The sequence below is a fragment of the Marmota monax genome, unplaced genomic scaffold (assembly GCF_021218885.2).
Source record: "Marmota monax isolate L192 unplaced genomic scaffold, Marmota_monax_Labrador192_F-V1.1 WCK01_AAM20220418_F8-fsc00008, whole genome shotgun sequence".
In the NCBI taxonomy this organism is placed as follows: domain Eukaryota; kingdom Metazoa; phylum Chordata; class Mammalia; order Rodentia; family Sciuridae; genus Marmota; species Marmota monax.
This window is the reverse complement of record NW_026694432.1, coordinates 19,745,731-19,763,472: the sequence shown is the minus strand read 5'-3', so window position 1 is coordinate 19,763,472 and position 17,742 is coordinate 19,745,731.

Here is a 17,742-nt window from a genome sequence, read left to right as displayed (position 1 = left end):
GCTGAGGCAGAGTTGGGACCACAGCCATTCCAGAGGGTGCTGGGATGACTGTGGGCCCAACTGCTGCCTCACAGCAGCAAGGGAAGCCAGTGGATCAGTGAAAACATGCATGAGGGGCAGCTGTACCTGAACCTGTGCTGGCCTTCCAAGTGTAAATATGCCTATAGCCTCACTTCTGCTTTCTAAATCCTGCCGAATCTCCTTTGAAAAATTATCTCCCCAAAGTACACAGGAAAGGAAATTCTGGGAATAAAAGTTCTAGCTTAATTAAGTTGACACAACATCAAGCATCCCATACCAGGTGAGAAATTAAGATGACTTGGACAAGAGTATTGGCAAAGGGGGTGTGAAAAATACTTTAATTCTGGAGGTATCTTAAATATCACTCACTATCTGAATCTATTTTGTCCCTGGGTTTGGACGGTGAAGTTTTTTTTTTTTTTTCCTCTTCCTGTGGTATTAGGGATTAAAGGCAGGACCTAGAACAGCTAAATAAGTGCTCTACCACTGAGCTACATCCACAGCCTTTTTTGTGTGTGTGTGTGTGAGAGAGAGAGGGTCTCATTAAGTTGTTTAGTCCAACCTCAAACTTGTCATCCTCCTGCCTCAGCCTCCCAAGTAGCTGGGATTACAGGTGTGCACCACCACGCCTGGTTTAGTCAGTAGGTTTTATTGTGATCAGCAGATATGTCAAATTTTGAATTAGTGGAATGAGGAACAGGTGAGCTATATCATAAATAACCCCACATGAAGGGCAAATTTTAAGTAGGCCAAAGGTGATGGTGGACAACTGGGTTTTAAGCGACTTACATCAAGTCTAAAAATGGATGCCAATGTGGCAACTATATTTAACAAGTTTATAGCAAAACCTAATCCCCAGTGGGATATATTAAGAAGTGGGGCCAGCTGCACACAGTGGCACTTGCCTATAATACCAGCTACTCCGGAGGCTGAAGCAGGAGAACCACAAGTTCAAGGCCAGCCTGGGCAACTTAGTAAGAACCTGTCTCAAAATTAAAAAAATAAATGAATAAATTAAAAGGGCTGGGGATGTAGCTCAGTGAATTCAATCCCCAGTAACAAAAAAGAAAAAGTGGCGGAAACTTGGGAGGTGGTTAGGTTATGAGTGAGGAGCTTCATAAACAGGACTAAATGCTCTTATAAAAGCAATCTCAGAATAGCCTCACCCAGTCCCCTGAGAGGTTACAGTGAAAAGCTGCCATCTGTGAGGAAGTGGGCCCTTACCAAAACCATATCTGCTTGTACCTTAAGGTTGGACTTGCTATACTTCAAAATTGTGAGAGATAAATTTTTATTGTTTACAAGCTACCCAATTTATAGTGGTTTGGGGCGAGGGGTGGTAAGTACCAGGGATTGAACTCAGGGACACTCAACCATTGAGCCACACCCCCAGCCCTATTTTGTATTATATTTAGAGACAGGGTCTTACTGAGTTGCTTAGTGCCTCAAAGTTGCTGAGGCTGGCTTTGAACTCACAATCCTCCTGCCTCAGCCTCCTGAGCCGCTGGGATTACAGGTGTATGCCACTGTGCCTCGTTATAGTGTTTTTGGTATAGCAGCCTGAATGGACTATGACAATGAAAGTCTAGCAAAATGATTCACTTTAATGATCATCCTACATAGCTAAGTGTTTTGTGGGTAGGCAAGAAATATTTAAATGAGAAATAAAGTATGTACATAAATAATAAATTATTATATATGTCCCTATAAGAAAAAAAAAAGAAAAGAAAAGAAAAGCAGCCCTGACTTTGAAAGGCACTCACAGGTAGTCCACACTATGAACATAAATGATCTTAGAGAACACCAGTCTCAGAAAAACTCACCCTGAGACCATGAAAAATGAGACAAGGGCCACTTTATATTTTGTCTAAGCACAAATAAGGCCAATGTGCCACCCACAAAATATCAAACACACCCACTCCCTGAGCTCAAATAAATGACTGCTACATACACTACCCTCATGTGAGTCTCCTCTCCCTAAGGGTAAGATTTATTGAGATACTCAGACACAGAATTGCCCCTGCTTTCTGCCATTAAATCTAGAGTGATCCTGTGCATTCTCTGAATCACTCTACCCAAGCCCACATGCTAACAGGTTTATTCTGAGACCCTCTGTGATATCTTATGTGTATTCTCCCTCAGGAAAATGCATAATAAATCCAACTTGTTAACTCCAGGTGTTTTTCTGGCAGTCTTTGGCTATAGAGCATTGACACCAAGAATGCATTTTTCTTGACGGGTTTCAGCAAAATCACTAATATATCATTATAACTGAAATTTTGCACCATTTGTGGTGTGGGTTTTGTTATTGTTATTGTTGTTGTTGTTTTGACAGTAACAATCTAAAGCAGCTGTTGACAAACTATAGCCCTGGGCCAAATCAGAATGGCTGCCTGTTTTGTAAATAAAGTTTTATTGTAACATAGCCACACTCATTCTTTTATATATTCCTATGGCTGCCTTTGACCTGCAATGGGAAACATTCGCTACAAAGAACAAAACAGACTGCAAAGCCTAAAATATTTATTATCTGATCCTTTACAGAAAAAATTTGTCAACTGGGCATAAAATGGCTCATGCCTGTAATCCCAGAGACTCTGGAGTCTAGGCAAGAGGATCACAAGTTGGAGACTAGCCTCAGTAATGTAGCGAGACTCTGTCTCAAAACTAAGAAATTGAAAGGGCTGATGATGTGGCTTAGTGGTAGAGCACCCCTGGGTTTAAACCCCAGTACCAAAAAGAAAAGAAAAGTTTGCCAATCCTTGGCAAAAGAATGAACTCCCAAGTTGGGCATGGTGGTGCACACCTATGTCACAGATATCTGGGAGACTGAGGCAGGAAGTATGCAAGTTTGAGGCCAGCCTCAGCAACTTAGTGAGACACTAAGTCCCCAGTGACACATAAATAAATTAATTAATAAATAGGGCTGGGGATGTAGTTCAATAACAGAGCACTTGTTTAGCTTGCAACAGACCCTAGGTTCTATCCCCAGCACCAGCAAAAAAAAAAAAGCACTAAGAGGCTGAGTGGGGTTTGGGGGTATAGCTCAGTGGTAGAGCAACATAATTAGCATGTATGAAGCCCAGGTTGGATTCCCAGCACCAAAGCCAAAAAAAAAAAAAAAAAAAAAAAACCATGAAAGTGTAATTGTTTTCAAAGTAGACAAAATATGAATATATTTTGGTTAAAAATAAAAACTTAAAATGTTAATTTTGGGTGGGGGGGTACTAGGAATTGAACCTAGGGGTGCTCTACCACTAAGCTGCATCCCCAGTCTTTTTTTAATCTTTTATTTTGAGACAGGGTCTTGGTAAGTTGCTGAGGCTGGCCTCCAACTTTTGATCCTCCTGCCTCAACCTCCTTAGTTGCTGGGATTGCAGGTATATGCCACTGAACCTGACTAAGATTTTAATTTTTTTTTAAGTATCAGGGATTGAACTCAGAGGCACTTGACCACTGAGCCACATCCCCAGCCTTATTTTATAGAGACAGGGTCTCATTGGGTTGCTTAGCACCTCGCCTTTTGCTAAGGCTAACTTTGAACTCGGAATCCTCCTGTCTCAACCCCCTGAGCCACTGGGATTACAGGCGTGTGTCATCGTGTCCAGCTAGGATGTTAAATATTTTTAAAAATTACTCCAAACTATGTAAGATTATCTATTAAAAATAAAGTAAGGGGCTGGGGTTGTGGCTCAGTGGTACAGCGCTTGCCTAGCACATGTGAGTCACTGGGTTTAATCCTCAACACCACATAGAATATAATTAAATTAAATAAAGTTAAAAAAATAAAAAACAAAGCAAGCTAGACCAGGCACAATAGAGCATGCCTGTAATCCCAGCAATCTGGGAGTCTGAGGCAAGAAGAATACAAGTTAGAGACCAATCTGGACAGCTTAGTGAGACCCTGTCTCAAAATAAAAATCAAAAAGGGCTAGGGGGAGCTCAGGGATAGAACATGTACTCAGTATGTGAAAGGGCCTGGGTTCAACTCCAGGACCAAAAATAAAAAGTTCTTAAAACTGACATAGTTTTTTTTTTTTTAGTTGTAGTTGGACACAATATGTTTTATATTTATTTTATATGTGGTACTGAGGATCGAACCCAGGGCCTCACACTTGTTAGGCAAGCACTCTACCACTGAGCCACCCCAGCCCTTGCTTTGTTTTTTAAATTTAATAAAATCCTATTTTTAAAACAAAAATTTCTGACATTTTAGTGTTCAATATCCATCTAAATGCCAATAGAAAGAATTGGTGCCACGCTCCATGTGCTTTACTTCTAGATTTGTACATACACGGATGAGTAATAAGACTTGTTCAGTTGGAAAACATCTCTCAGCAGCCATGTGGACCTGTTGTAAATGCCAAGGTAATCTGTGAATACCTCCAGTTTGGAATACTAATGAAACTGGAAGAGAAGCAAGAAAATGGACCCTGGGCACTACTTGGAAATGATATTTTTGTTATATAAGAAATACTTTCATGTGTGCTATCAGAAAAGGAGGACTTGGCAAGCCAATTAATTTGTCTTTTTCTCTTACCTAAGCTGTCTCGCCTCAGTCTTCCCCAGTCTCCAAAGCAGTGTCTGTCTCTGATGTTGGCAGCGACACAATCTGTAAACCTTTATAAGCCACTGGCACAGTCCACTATTGTTTCCAGGACACAGGGCAAGAAATTTTAGAAGCATTCCCTGGAGCCTGAATGGTCCTGGTCCTAGGGTGGATGTTTATGATTCCTGGTTGTCCTAGACCATAGCAGGCTGCAAGTTCTTAGCAACAGAAGCACTTTCACGATTTATTTATTTATTTTTGGTACGTGTTGTGTTTGTGATATGTAGAGTCCTCTAACACAGAGCCTAAATACTGAAAGATATTTCAAAATTTTTATCTTCATTGCTTTGTTTCTGACTTTGGAAGAAAAGAGTTAAAAAAGTGAGGGCTGTGGGGCTGGGGTGGTGGCTCAGTGATAGAGCGCTTGCCTAGCGCTGGGTTCTATTCTCAGCACCACATATAAATAAATTATTAAATAAAATAAAGGTTCATCGACAATTTAAAAAAATATTACCACCCGTAATCTCGGTGGTTTGGGAGGCTGAGGCAGGAGAATCACGAGTTCAAAGCCAGCCTCAACAACTTCGAGGCACTAAGCAACTCAGTGAGACCCTGTTTCTAAATAAAATACAAAAAAGGGCTGAGGATGTGGCTCAGAGGTTGAGTACCCCCGAGTTCAATCCCCAGTACCAATAATAATAATAATAAATAAATAAATAATTTAAAATATTGAGGGAAGCCTGGCGTTGTGGCTCAGCAGTGGAGTGCTGGTGTGTATGGGGTGCTGGGTTCAATCCTAAGTACCACATAAATAAATAAATAAATAAATAAAATAAAGGTATTGTGTCCAACTACATTTGAAAAAGAAAAATAGTGAGGGATACCTGGTCTTTTGCTAATAGAACCAATAGCACTTACTGACAGACTAGATGTGGAATATGAAGGGAAAAAAAGAGAAGTTAATGATGATACCAAGCTTTCTGCATGATCACCTGGAAAAGTAGAACTGTCATTACTGAAGGAGAGAGGACTACAGAAGAGCTGGGCATTTTTGGACTTATCAAGATTATTTATTTATTTATTTATTTTGCAGTACCGGGGATAGAGGCAGGAGTAGGGTTACTCTACCATAGAGCTACACCCTCAGCCCTTTTACTTTTGACACAGAGTCTTGCTAAATTGATTGCCCAGGCTGGCCCAGAACTTGCAATCCTCCTATCTCAGCCTCCTGAGTGGCTGGGATTACATGTACTTATACTGTGTACCTGGCTGGACTTGTCAAGGTTAAGAGAGTTTCTTGACATCCAAAGAGAGATGTCGAGTTCAGGAGAAGAGTTCAAAATTATCAGTGGTTGAAAACTAAGAACTAAGTGAGATCACCTAGGATGAGGAGAGATAGAGAGAGAAGTCCAAGAGCTTTCTACTTTTTCTCCCAACTGGAGCCCACAGGAACAAGCCTCAAACATTCAGACTGTGAACAAATCAATGGAAGGCTCCTGGTTGCCAGCATGCTTACATGGAGTACAGCCACCAGCTGACCTGAAACACTGGCTCTTAGGCCATTCTACAAGACAAAAAAGTAAAATTGTACTGTTGAAGCCACTGAGTGGTTGTTCATTCTCTTTGTTATAGGAGTCTAGTCTTACCCCAGGTGGCAAAACTCGTGGAAGTTCATTCCCAACAGTGTCCAGGAAGAGAAGAGATGGAACGGTTGTAGAGTGGGATTCCTATGTTTGAGGGGGGCACAGGGAAAAATGTGGAATTGTTTTCTGTAATGGCTTCAGCAAAGCAGGTATGGCAAACAGGAAGAGACCTTGTCCAGATGAGGAGGACCCAGCAGCAAGCCACCTGATTGATGATTGACAATAGATGGAGAAAAAAAAATGTCAATATGGACAGATGATAAAGACCAAATACTCCACACCCTGCTCCATTCCACTTGCTTTTAGTCTAAGAATTCTCAGAACTGAAGCACGACATTAAGAGTGTCAGGGGATCCCCTAAATTATCCTAGCTCAGCCGGGCGCAGGGGCGCATGCCTGTAATCCCGGCGACTTGGGAGGCTGAGGCAGGAGGATTACGAGTTCAAAGTCAGCTTCAGCAGAAGTGAGGGGCTAAGCAACTCAGTGAGACCCTGTCTCCAAATAAAATTCAAAACAGGACTGGAGATGTAACTCAGTGGTTGGGTGCCCCTGAGTTCAATCCCTGGTATATATATATAAATTATCCCTGCTCCTCCTGTTCAAGACCAACTTTCCATTTGTACACTGGGTTCCATCTTCACCCAACTACTGAAAGACTTTTCTCCTGTGAAATTTCTCCTCTTTATCTTGCTTCATCAATTTCTCCCTTTATTTCTGCTTCCCATTGCTATGACCTGATCTACTTTCCTCTACCATTTCCTTTTATCATGATGTTCTTCCTCATCTTGAGCCCAGAGCATTGGAGTGGGCCAACCATGGACTGAACCTCTGAAACTGTGACCCAACATAAAATTTTCCTCAAGTTAAAAAAAAAAAAACTCCCTTACTGTGACAACCTTCATTAAAAAAAGAAAGAAAGAAAGAAAAAAGAAAAACAAACCTTCTTCTGACCCTCACACTCCTTCAACTGTTGTCCGATTATTAGAAAAAAAATACTCTAAATCCTCTATACTCACTGGCTCTACTTCCATACTTTCTATTATCTTTCTTTTTTTCCCCTCTCCTATCTAAGTAGAATTAAATTAGAATTAAAACCTATTCCAACCAGGCTTTTCCTCCTGCCAACTCAGTGAAACCACTCTTATCAAGGTCACCAAACACATCTATCCTGCCAAAGCTCTAAACAGCCTTTAACACAGCCAATAATTTCTTTCTTGAACCCCTTCCTTCTCTTGGCTTCTCAGATCCCAAACTCTCCTAGTTTTTTCCTCTCTCACTGACTATACCTTCTTAGTCTCATATGCTAGATTACTGCCCCTCCCTCTGCCACACTATCCTCATTCCCCAACCTCTTAGTGTCGGGAGTTCCAGCTCTGTCTTTAAAACTCTTCTCCTTTTCTCTCTCCCCCACCTTTTGTTATCCATCCTTCCCTCTGTTTCTTTTCCTTCTCCTCCTTTCCTTCCTCCCTTTCTTTATGAGATAGGGTCTATGTTGCCCTAGCTAATCTCAATCTAATGGACTCAAGCAATCCTCCCATCTCAGCTTCCTGTGTGCACTCTACCACGCCCAACTTGGAACTCTTTCTGCACTCACCCTCCAGGTAATCTCAAGGTTTTTAAATCCATCTATTCATTCATGACTCTAAACTATACTTCCAGCTCTGGCTGCTTTTCTGTATCCCAGGCTTATATCTCTAACTGCTACTAGCTCACAATCATCAAAAAATTATCATGGTCAAAACAGAAGCCTTGTGTTCCCTTCCAAATCAGCTTTACTACTCTTCACATGTCAGTAAACCTCATCGCTGTTTACCTAGCCGCTTATGACAAAAATTTAGGCTGCTTCCTTGATTCCTCTCAGTTGCTCATCCCTCAGCCAGTCATGTAAATTCTAGTCTCAAAATTTTGTCCATCTTCATGATCTTGGATTTGGAAATGGTTTCTTAAACGTTACACACAAAAAACAATGCTAGACATGGTGGTACACACCTGTAATCCCAGCAATTTGGGAGATTGAGGCAGGAGGATCACAAATTCAAGGCCAGTCTCAGCAACTTAGTGAGACTCTGTCTCAAAATAAAATATAAAAAAGGCTAGGGAAGTGGCTCACTGCTAGAGTGCCCCTGGGTTCAATTCCAGTAGCAAAATTAAAAAAGACACCCAAAGCACAGGCAATAAAATAAAATAAACAGGACTCCATAAAAATATAAAATTTTGTGTATTGAAAGAATGAAAAGTCAATTTACAGCCTAGGAGAAAATATCTGCAAATCATCTATCTGATAGTGGATTAATATCCAGAATATATAAAGAACTAATGTAACTCAACAACAAAACTCAAATAGTGTACTTTTAAAAATGGGCAAAGAGCCAGGTGCAGTGGCAGACACCTGTAATCCCAGCTACTCAGGAGGCTGAAGCAGGGACATCAAAAGTTCAAGGTCAGCCTTGGCAACTTAGATAGACTTTGTCTCAAAATTAAATATAATAATAATAATAATAATAATAATAATAATAGGCTGTGGATGTAGTTTAGTGATAAAATGCCCCAGGTTCAGTTAAAAAAGAAAAAAAAATGTGTGTGTGTGTGTGTAGAACTTGAAAAAATTTTTTTCCAAAGAAGATATACAAATTACCAATAAGCCCCCACAAAAAATACCCATCATTATCACTAGGGAATTGTAAATAAAAACCACAATGATATACTACTACACACTAGGATGACTATTATAAAGCAAAACAAAACATCAACAAAAATGAAAAATAAATGCTGGAGAGGATGTGAAGAACTTGGAACCCTCATGTACTCTGATGGCAGCACAAAATGGTACAGTTACTGTGGAAAACAGTCTGCCAGTTTCTCAAGAAGGCAAACGTAGATGGGGCTGGGGCTCAGCGGTAGAGCACTTGCCTCGAGTGTGAGATGCACTGGGTTCGAATCCCAGCACCACATAAAAATAAATAAACAAAGGTAATTTTAAAAAGGAAGAAGAAGAAGGCAAACGTAGAATCACCATATGACCCAGCAATTCTGTTCCTAGGCATATATCCAAAAGAACTGAAAATAAGCCAGGCATGGTGGTGTGAGCCTATAGTCCAGGAGGCAGAAGCAAGAAGATCTCTTGAGCCTTAGAACAAGTGGCATTGTTCACAATAGCCAAAAGGGGGTATTATAGTTTGAATGTGTTCCCTCCAACACTCAGGTGTTTAAGCTTATTGGTCAATGTGATAGTATTAAGAGGCAATTAGGCCAGGTGTGGTGGCATACCTGTAATCCCAGAGGCAGGAGGATTACAAGTTCAAAGCCAGCCTTAGCAAAGTCGAGGTGCTAAGCCATTCAGTGAGACCCTCGACTTTGCTAAGGCTGGCTTTTTCTAAATAAAATATAAAATAGGGCTGGGGATGTGGTTCAGTGATTGAGTGCCCTCAATTTCAATATTATCCGCCCCCCCTTTTTTTCTGTGTTGGGGATAGAACCCGGGGCTTCCACATGCTAGGCAAGCACTCTCTCACTGAGTTACATCTCCAGCCCCTAGACCATTTCTCTTGATGGAAATCAAGACCCTTATAAAAGAGTCTTCAGTTCTCTCTTGCTCTTTAGCCTTCCTCCATGTAAGGACACAGTATTCTTCCCCACCAAAGGATTAACATCAAGGTGCCGTCTTGGAAGCAGAGAACAGCCCTCACTAGACATCCAAACCTGCCAGTGCCTTGATTTCAGACTTCTCAGCCTCCAAAACTGTGAGAAATAAATATTTTTTCTTTATAAATGACTCAGTCTCAGGTATTTTTTATAGCAGCACAAAATGGATGAAAACAGGTAGAAACAATCCAAATAGACATTAACAGATAAATGGATAAAAAAATATGGTATATACCTACAATGGAATATTATTCCAACATAAAAAGTAGTGAAGGTCTGGTTCATGCTACATGGGTGAACTTTGAAAACATTATGTTTAGTGAAATAAGGAGACACAAAAGGACAAATATTAGTGCCTGTTGTTTGAGCTATCTAGAACAGGCAAATTCACAGAGACAGAAAATAAAATAAAGATTATCAGGGGAGCCCAGTGCAGTGGCGCACACCTATAATCCCAATGGCTAGGAAGGATGAGGCAGGAGAATCGCAAGTTCAAAGCCAGCCTCAGCAATGGCAAGGTGCTAAGCAACTCAGTGAGACTCTGTCTCTAAATAAAATTCAAAATAGGGCTGGGGATGTGGCTTGGTGGTTGAGTGCCCTTGGGTTTAATTCCCAGTACCAAAAAATAAAAATAAAAAAGATTATCAGGGGAATAGAGGCAATGTGGAGTTATTGCTAAATGGGTACAGAGTTTCTGTTTGGGATGATGAAAACATTCTGGAAATAGTGATAATGGTTTCACAACATCGTGAATATATTTAATGCACTGAATTATAATAATTAATAATTTAAATTAAATAATAATTTAAAATTATTATCCAATTCCAAGGACTGAAAGCATACTGTTTACTGATCCCAAAGAAAGAACTTTGAGGACTCAACAGAGGGATTTTGGACATTTTGTTTCTCACACATGCCTTGGTGGTGCAGACCAGGATACAATGAAAGGCCACAGCATGCCTACAAGCGGGGGGAATATGTGGACAGGTTTCATGCCCACTGCACAGGTGGATTTCTCCAAATGTTTTATGAGTATAGTCTTTTACTTTACAGCCAAGTTCACTCTGTTTTGAACTTCACCTAAAGATGAGAGATAAGGGAAGTGGCCAGTTTCCCTCTGCATTTCCTTTGTTATTATTCTTTAGAGCCCTTTTTATCACCCTACAAGATTTCCTAGGCACTAATTAACATTTAGCCCAACAATAGCTAAAGTGACAAATTATACATATTTTACTACAGTAAAAGGAATGAGCAGGGGCGCTGGGGTTGTGGCTCAGTGGCAGAGCACTTGCCAAGCAAGTGAGAGGTACTGGGTTTGATCCTCAGCACCACATAAAAATCAATAAATAAAATCAAGGTATTGTGTCCATCTACAACTAAAAAAATTAAAAATAAATAAATAAATAAAAGAAATGAGGGGCTGGGATTGTGGCTCAATGGTAAAGCGCTTGCCTAGCACATGTGAGGCTCTGGGTTTGAACCTCGGCACCACATAAAAATAAAATAAAGATGTTGTGTCCACCGAAAACTAAAAATAAATATTAAAAAATTCTCTCTCTTTAAAAAAATAAAATAAAATAAAATAAAGATTATTGTGTACACCTACAACCCAGAAGCCAGTTATAATTTTAAAAAGAAAGAAGGAAAGAAATGAAAGGGGAGAAAAAAAAGACCTTCTCTCAAATCTGACCACGTTCACCATCTCTACTTTCTCCCAAGTTTCACCCACCATCACATCTGGCTATGTAAATGGTCTTCCTGCTTCTCTTCTCACCTATTTCTTCACTACCCTCCAATTACTTCCTATCATCCTCAGAACAAAATCCTAACTTACCATGGACCACAAAGCTCTGGAGGATTTGTCTTCTGGCTTCTCTAACCTGTCTCCTATCACTGGTCCATTCACTGCTCTAGGCTGCCTACACTGCTCTTGTTACTAAAATGCCTATCTCTGCCAGTCTCAGGCCATTTGTACTTACTATTCCCTCCAACTGGAATATTCTTCCCCATATCTTCATGTGATTGACTCCTTCACTTCATTTATGTGCCACCTTCTCAGGGAAGTCTTCCCTGAACATTCTATCTGACATAGAATCTCTCTCATCAGTCTCCATTCCTTTTCCTTGCTTTATTATTTACTTATTTATTGGGTACTGAGGATTGAACTCAGGGGCACTCAACCACTGAGCCACATCCCCAGCCCTATTTTGTATTTTATTTAGAGACAGGGTCTCACTGAGTTGCTTAGCACCTCACTTTTGCTGAGGCTGGCTTTGAACTTGAGATCCTCCTGCCTCAGCCTCCGGAGCTGCTGGGATTACAGGTGTATGCCATTGCTCCCAGCCTTGCTTTATTTTGTGACTGAGCATTTTGCATTACCTTATTGTATTATACATTGGTTTTCACAGGTATAATTTTCCTCTCCCATTCCTAGAATGGAAGCTGAATGGCAGGGTCTTGGTCACAAACACTTGCTGTACTTAGAGGGCCTAGCAATGTGCCTGATACTTACTAGATGTTACGTGCATATATTTAACTTTTTTTTTTTCAGTGCTGGGGTGCATTATCACTGAACTACATCCCAAACTTGTTTTGTTTTATTTTGGGACACAGTTTCACTAGGATGCCCAGGCTGGACTTGAACTTGCAATTCTCCTGCCTCAGCCTCTTGAGTAGCTGGGGTTAAAGGCATGCACTACTGCACCTAGCTCAATGCATGCTTGTTGAATACATAAATTGGAAACTAAATTCAGGTTTTCAAAATTGTATTTTATTTTCTTATTTCTATGTACTGGGGATTGAACCTAGGACACTTAACCACTAAGCTACATCCTCAGCCCTTTATATTTTTTATTTTGAGACAGGATCTTGCTAAGCTGTTTAGGGCCTCACTAAGTTGCTGAGGCTGGCCTTGACCTTGGCAATCCTCCTGCCTGAGCCTCGTGAGTCACTGGAATTACAGGCATGTGCCACTGTGCCCAGTCTAAATTCAGTTTAAAAAAATTTTTATTGTTGAATTCGTGGACTGAGAATACCTATTTGCAGCAGAAGCCAGTTATAATTTTATATATACACATTTTAGTTGTAGGTGGACACAATACTTTTATATTATTTTTATGTGGTGTTGAGGATTAAACCCAGTAGGTAGGCTCTCTGCCACTGAGCTAAAATCCCAACCCAGAAGCCAGTTATAATTTCTATCAACTCCCTCTTCTTCACTTTGGACCTGTGCTGTCCTCCTTAACGTGAAGATTTTCTGGAGACTGTAAACAAGAAAGGAAAGCAATCACACTTTGAAAGAGGTGACCCTATCGAAGATAAGGGTCCCACTCTGAACTTTCATGATACTCTACACAGCACAATTTATTTGTCCATTATTCTCTCAATGGACAGTTATTTCTTTTTTTTTTTAACATTTTCTTGTGCTACTATGAACAAAATTGCTTTAGAAATACTCTTTTCTCACTGTTCCCTCAGGAGTATGTCTAACTGCAACTGCTAAAGACACTGGAAAGGAAGGACAAGTTTTGACAGGGTACACATGCAGCAAACACAGGAATAAGTTCAGGTCAGTTCAGGAAATAGCAGTTACTGTCCTCGCTTTAGTTCTCCATAGCTGATGACTTTTGTTTGTGTGTGGTACTGAGGATCAAACCCAGGGCCTTGAATGTGCTAGGCAAATGGTCTTCCATTGAGCTACATATCTAATATCTAATATCTCTTGCTTTATTCTTGGACTCTCTGAAACCACTCTTTCCTCTGCATTTTCTTGCTCATAGCCTCTCTGCAGGCAGCCCCTCGACTGGACCTCTAAATTCTGAGTTTCTCTTGCTTCAGGAAGAACATTGCCCTCTCTTCTCTAGGCCTTCAAGATAACATTATCCAGACTCAGGGCATTGAAATTCACATGTATGTTGATAATCCCCTGCTGATATATGCTGATAGATTAAACTCTATCTTTTCTGGGTGCAGTGGTGCATACCTGTGGTCCCAGCCACTTGAAAGCAGGAGGATTGTTTGAGCCCAGGAGTTTGAGCCCAGCCTGGGCAACATAGCAAGATCTCATCTCTGGAAAAAAAGTTTTAAAAACTCACAAAAACCAAACTCTAGCTTCAACCCAGATCTCTAAGAGATATGGAGTTACCTAAATGATGTGTGTCCCTCAGGATGTCCCAGAGGTGTCTGGAACTTAACATGTCAAATAAAACTCTTTTGTCTCTGAAACCTGTCCTACTATTCTTCCCTTTTGCTGGATATGCCACCATGTACACAGCTTTCTTCTTTCCCCTTATCACCTCCCAAATCTAATTCATCCCTACATCCTGTTGATTCCACCTCCAAAATACATTTTGCTTCTGTCCACTTCTCTCCACTGCAACCTTTTAAGCACCACCTCTCATGTAGATGACTGTAATACCCTCCTGAGTGATCCCTCTGCATTTTCTCTGGTCATGGGCAGTCTATTCTTCTCCTAGCAGACAGCCAATCTTTAAAACATATATAAATCTAATCATGTTACTTGCCTGCTTAAAAACTACCTGTGGTTTCTTTCCCATTTCACTTTGAAAAAATCCATATCCAGGGCTGGGGCCATAGCTTAGTGGTAGAGTGCTTGCCTGGCACATGTGAGGCACTGAGTTCGATCCTCAGCACCACATAAAATAAAAATATTGTGTCCATCTACAACTAAAAAAATATTTTAAAAATCCATATCCATATCAGGGTTTACAGGTTAGGCAAATCTGGTCCCTGCCATTCCTGCCGACAACTCTACTTGCCCTCTGGCCCAGCCAGCTAAACTGGATTCTCTGTCTTTCCCTCTCCTCTCTCTCTCTCTCCTCTCTCTCTCTCTTTCATACTGGAGATTAAGCCCAGGGGCACTCTACAACTTGGTCACATCCCCCAATCCTTTTTATTTTTTTTTCTGAGATGGGGTCTAAATTGCCCAAATTGGACTTGAACTTGCAATCCTTTTGCTTCAGCCTCTCAAGTTGCTAGGATAGCAGGTGTATGCCACCATGTTGGGTTTCTCTCTGTTTCTTGACCATTCCAAACTCCACAGCACCTGAAGTTCTTCCCCTTTCCCTCTGCCCAGAATGTTCTTGGTTGTATCACATGGCTAAGTCCTTCTTGACCTTCAGGTTTTGGCACTGTCTCTAAGTGTTTTTCTCTTTCTACCTAAGTGACTCTGACTTCCTCTACCTTCTCCCGTCCACATAGTTGTCTATCCTTGTAGTGTGTTTTTTTTGTGTGTGCTAAAGTTGAACCCAGGGCTTGCAAGTGCTATACCATTAGCCACTTCCCCAGCCCTTTTAAGATTTTAATTTGAGTGGCCGGAAAAGGTGGTGCACTCCTATAATCCCAGTGTCTCAGGAGGCTGAGACAGGAAAATCATGAGTTCAAAGCCAGCCTTAGGAACTCAGTGAGGCCCTAAGCAACTCAGCTAGACCCTGTCTCTAAATAAAATACAAAAAATAAAAAAATAAAAAAGGGCTGAGGATGTGGCTCAGTGGTTAAATGTCCCTGAATTCAATCCCACCCCCCATCAAAAACATAAAAATAAAAATAATAAAGAAAATTAAAAAAAAATTTGAGGCAAAGTCTGGCTAAGTTGCCCCAGGCTGGCCTTGAACTTGCAATCCTCTGCCTCAGCCTCTGGAGTTGCTAGGATTACAGGTGTTTTCCACCTTGCCCAGCCTAGACCATATCTTTTAATGGCTGGGATCAGACTGTCTGTTGTACTCCGGTGTACAACCAGCACCTAAACCAAAGTCAGGCACAGAATAAATACTAAATATTTACTGAGTAAATGGATTAATTAGCCTTGTACTGGGTAAAAGGGATACAGAGGTGACCCATTTACAAGGGAGGATGTATTTACATGACCCAGGACACCAGAATCTTCCTAGAAGAAATGTAGTTTCTTCTAATAACTAACATTTATTAGTACACCAAGTTCAAGATCCATTTGTGTGTGTGTGTGTATATATATATACATACATATATATATTTTTTAAGATGGGGTCTTGTTATATAAGTTACTCAGGCTGGTCTTGAGTTTGTGGGCTTCCCAAGTAGCTGAATTTTCAGGTGTGCACCACCACACTGGGCTTTGTTTTTTTTTGTTGTGGTAGTTGGGAGATGGATCTAAGGTCCTCATGCATGCTAGGTAAGTGCTTTAGCACTGGGCTATACCCCCAACCATCATTTTGTTTTTAATGTGCCCAAAGTCATACAGTTTCTATAAGTGGTAAAGCTGAGATCCAAAATCAGGCAATCTTCCTTCAGAGCCCGAACTTATTTTTTGGGTAGGAGGGATTGAACCTAGGGGCACTTAACCACTGAGCCACATCCCCATCCCCTTTTTTATACTTTATTTAGGGACAAGACTTTGCTAACTTGCTGAGGCTGGCTTTGAACTTGCAATCCTCCTGCCTCAGCCTTCCAGCCGCTGGGATTACAGCTGTGTGATACGGCATCAGGGCTGAGCCTGCACTCTTTTAAAAATAATTTGAGGTGAAAGACACATAACACAAAATTAACCATTTTATCAGGTGTGTGTGTTTGTCGTACTAGAGAATAAACTCAGTCCCTACTGAAAGCTAGGCAAGTGCTCACTAAGCTACCCCCAGATAAAAATTAGCCATTTTATTTTTTATAAAAATATTTTTAGATGTAGATGGTAACAATACGTTTATTTACTTATTTTTCTGTGGTGCTGTGAATCACCACTGAGCCACAACCCCATCCCTTATTTTTAATATTTTTATAGTAGATGAACACAATACCTTTACTTTATTTTTATCTGGTGCTGAGAATCAAACCCAATGCCTCACACGTACTAGGCAAGTGCTCTACCAACTGAGCTATAACCCCAGTTCATCCAAAGTTAGCCATTCTAAATTGAACATTTCAGCAGCAGTTAGCACATCAATATTGTGCAACCATCACCTCTATCTAGTTCCAAAATATTTCCATCAACTCCAAAGCAAAACTCCTACCCCTTAAGCAATTTCCCCCTTCTCTTCTCCATGCACTTTTTGATCTTCACAATAACCCAACTGTATGATTGAGAAAAAGAGGTAAGAGTTTAGTGATAGTTCCAAGGTCACACTGCTAGTAGATATGGAAAAGTGATTCTGACTCCAGTGCCTACACTTTTGGAAGAAACCACAAGGAGGGGGGCTAAATTTCTGTTGGGGCAGGGACCTAGAACTAAGTGCGCCCTCAAGTGTAAAAAGCGCCCTCAAGTGTTGAGGTAAAACTGCAACTAGGACTGTACAGGCGATTGGCAGAGCCAAAAGTAATGCAAGCCTTAGAGCAGTTACAGGTCAGGAATTAGAAATGTCAGCACTGCAGGAAACATTGCAAACACCTCAAGAACAAGTCTGTCACTCTTTGGGCAGCTTCAATAGGCTCCAGTCTGTGAGTCAGAAGAGGCACAGCTAGGTGGGCGTGTTTTGCCTTCATGGGGTCAGGCCCTCCCCGGAAACCCCAGGTGAGTTGCCAGGGTGTATAGATCCCAGAAAAGAGGAGGAAGGAGATCTGAGTCAACAGCATCCCACTCTGAGGGGGGCCTCCAGGACACGGGAACTCCTTGGTATCTGTCTTATACTTCTTGGAGGAGCTGTCATCTCTAGTATCCCTTTCCCGCAACACAGGGGCGCTTTCTGGGGCTCCTCTCGCTCCCCGCCCCTCTCTAGCGATCTCAGATATGAGGCACTTTTCTGAGTTATATTCAGTTTCCTCTTCTCCTTTGAGAGGGCTGGGCGGGCCCATCCTGCTCCGATGAGAAGGCTTCTTTCGCAAGCTCTCTACTTTTTTTCTGACCAGGGTAGTAGCCGAGTTCTAATCAACAATGCCCGGCGCTCAGCCCAATTCCGCCCC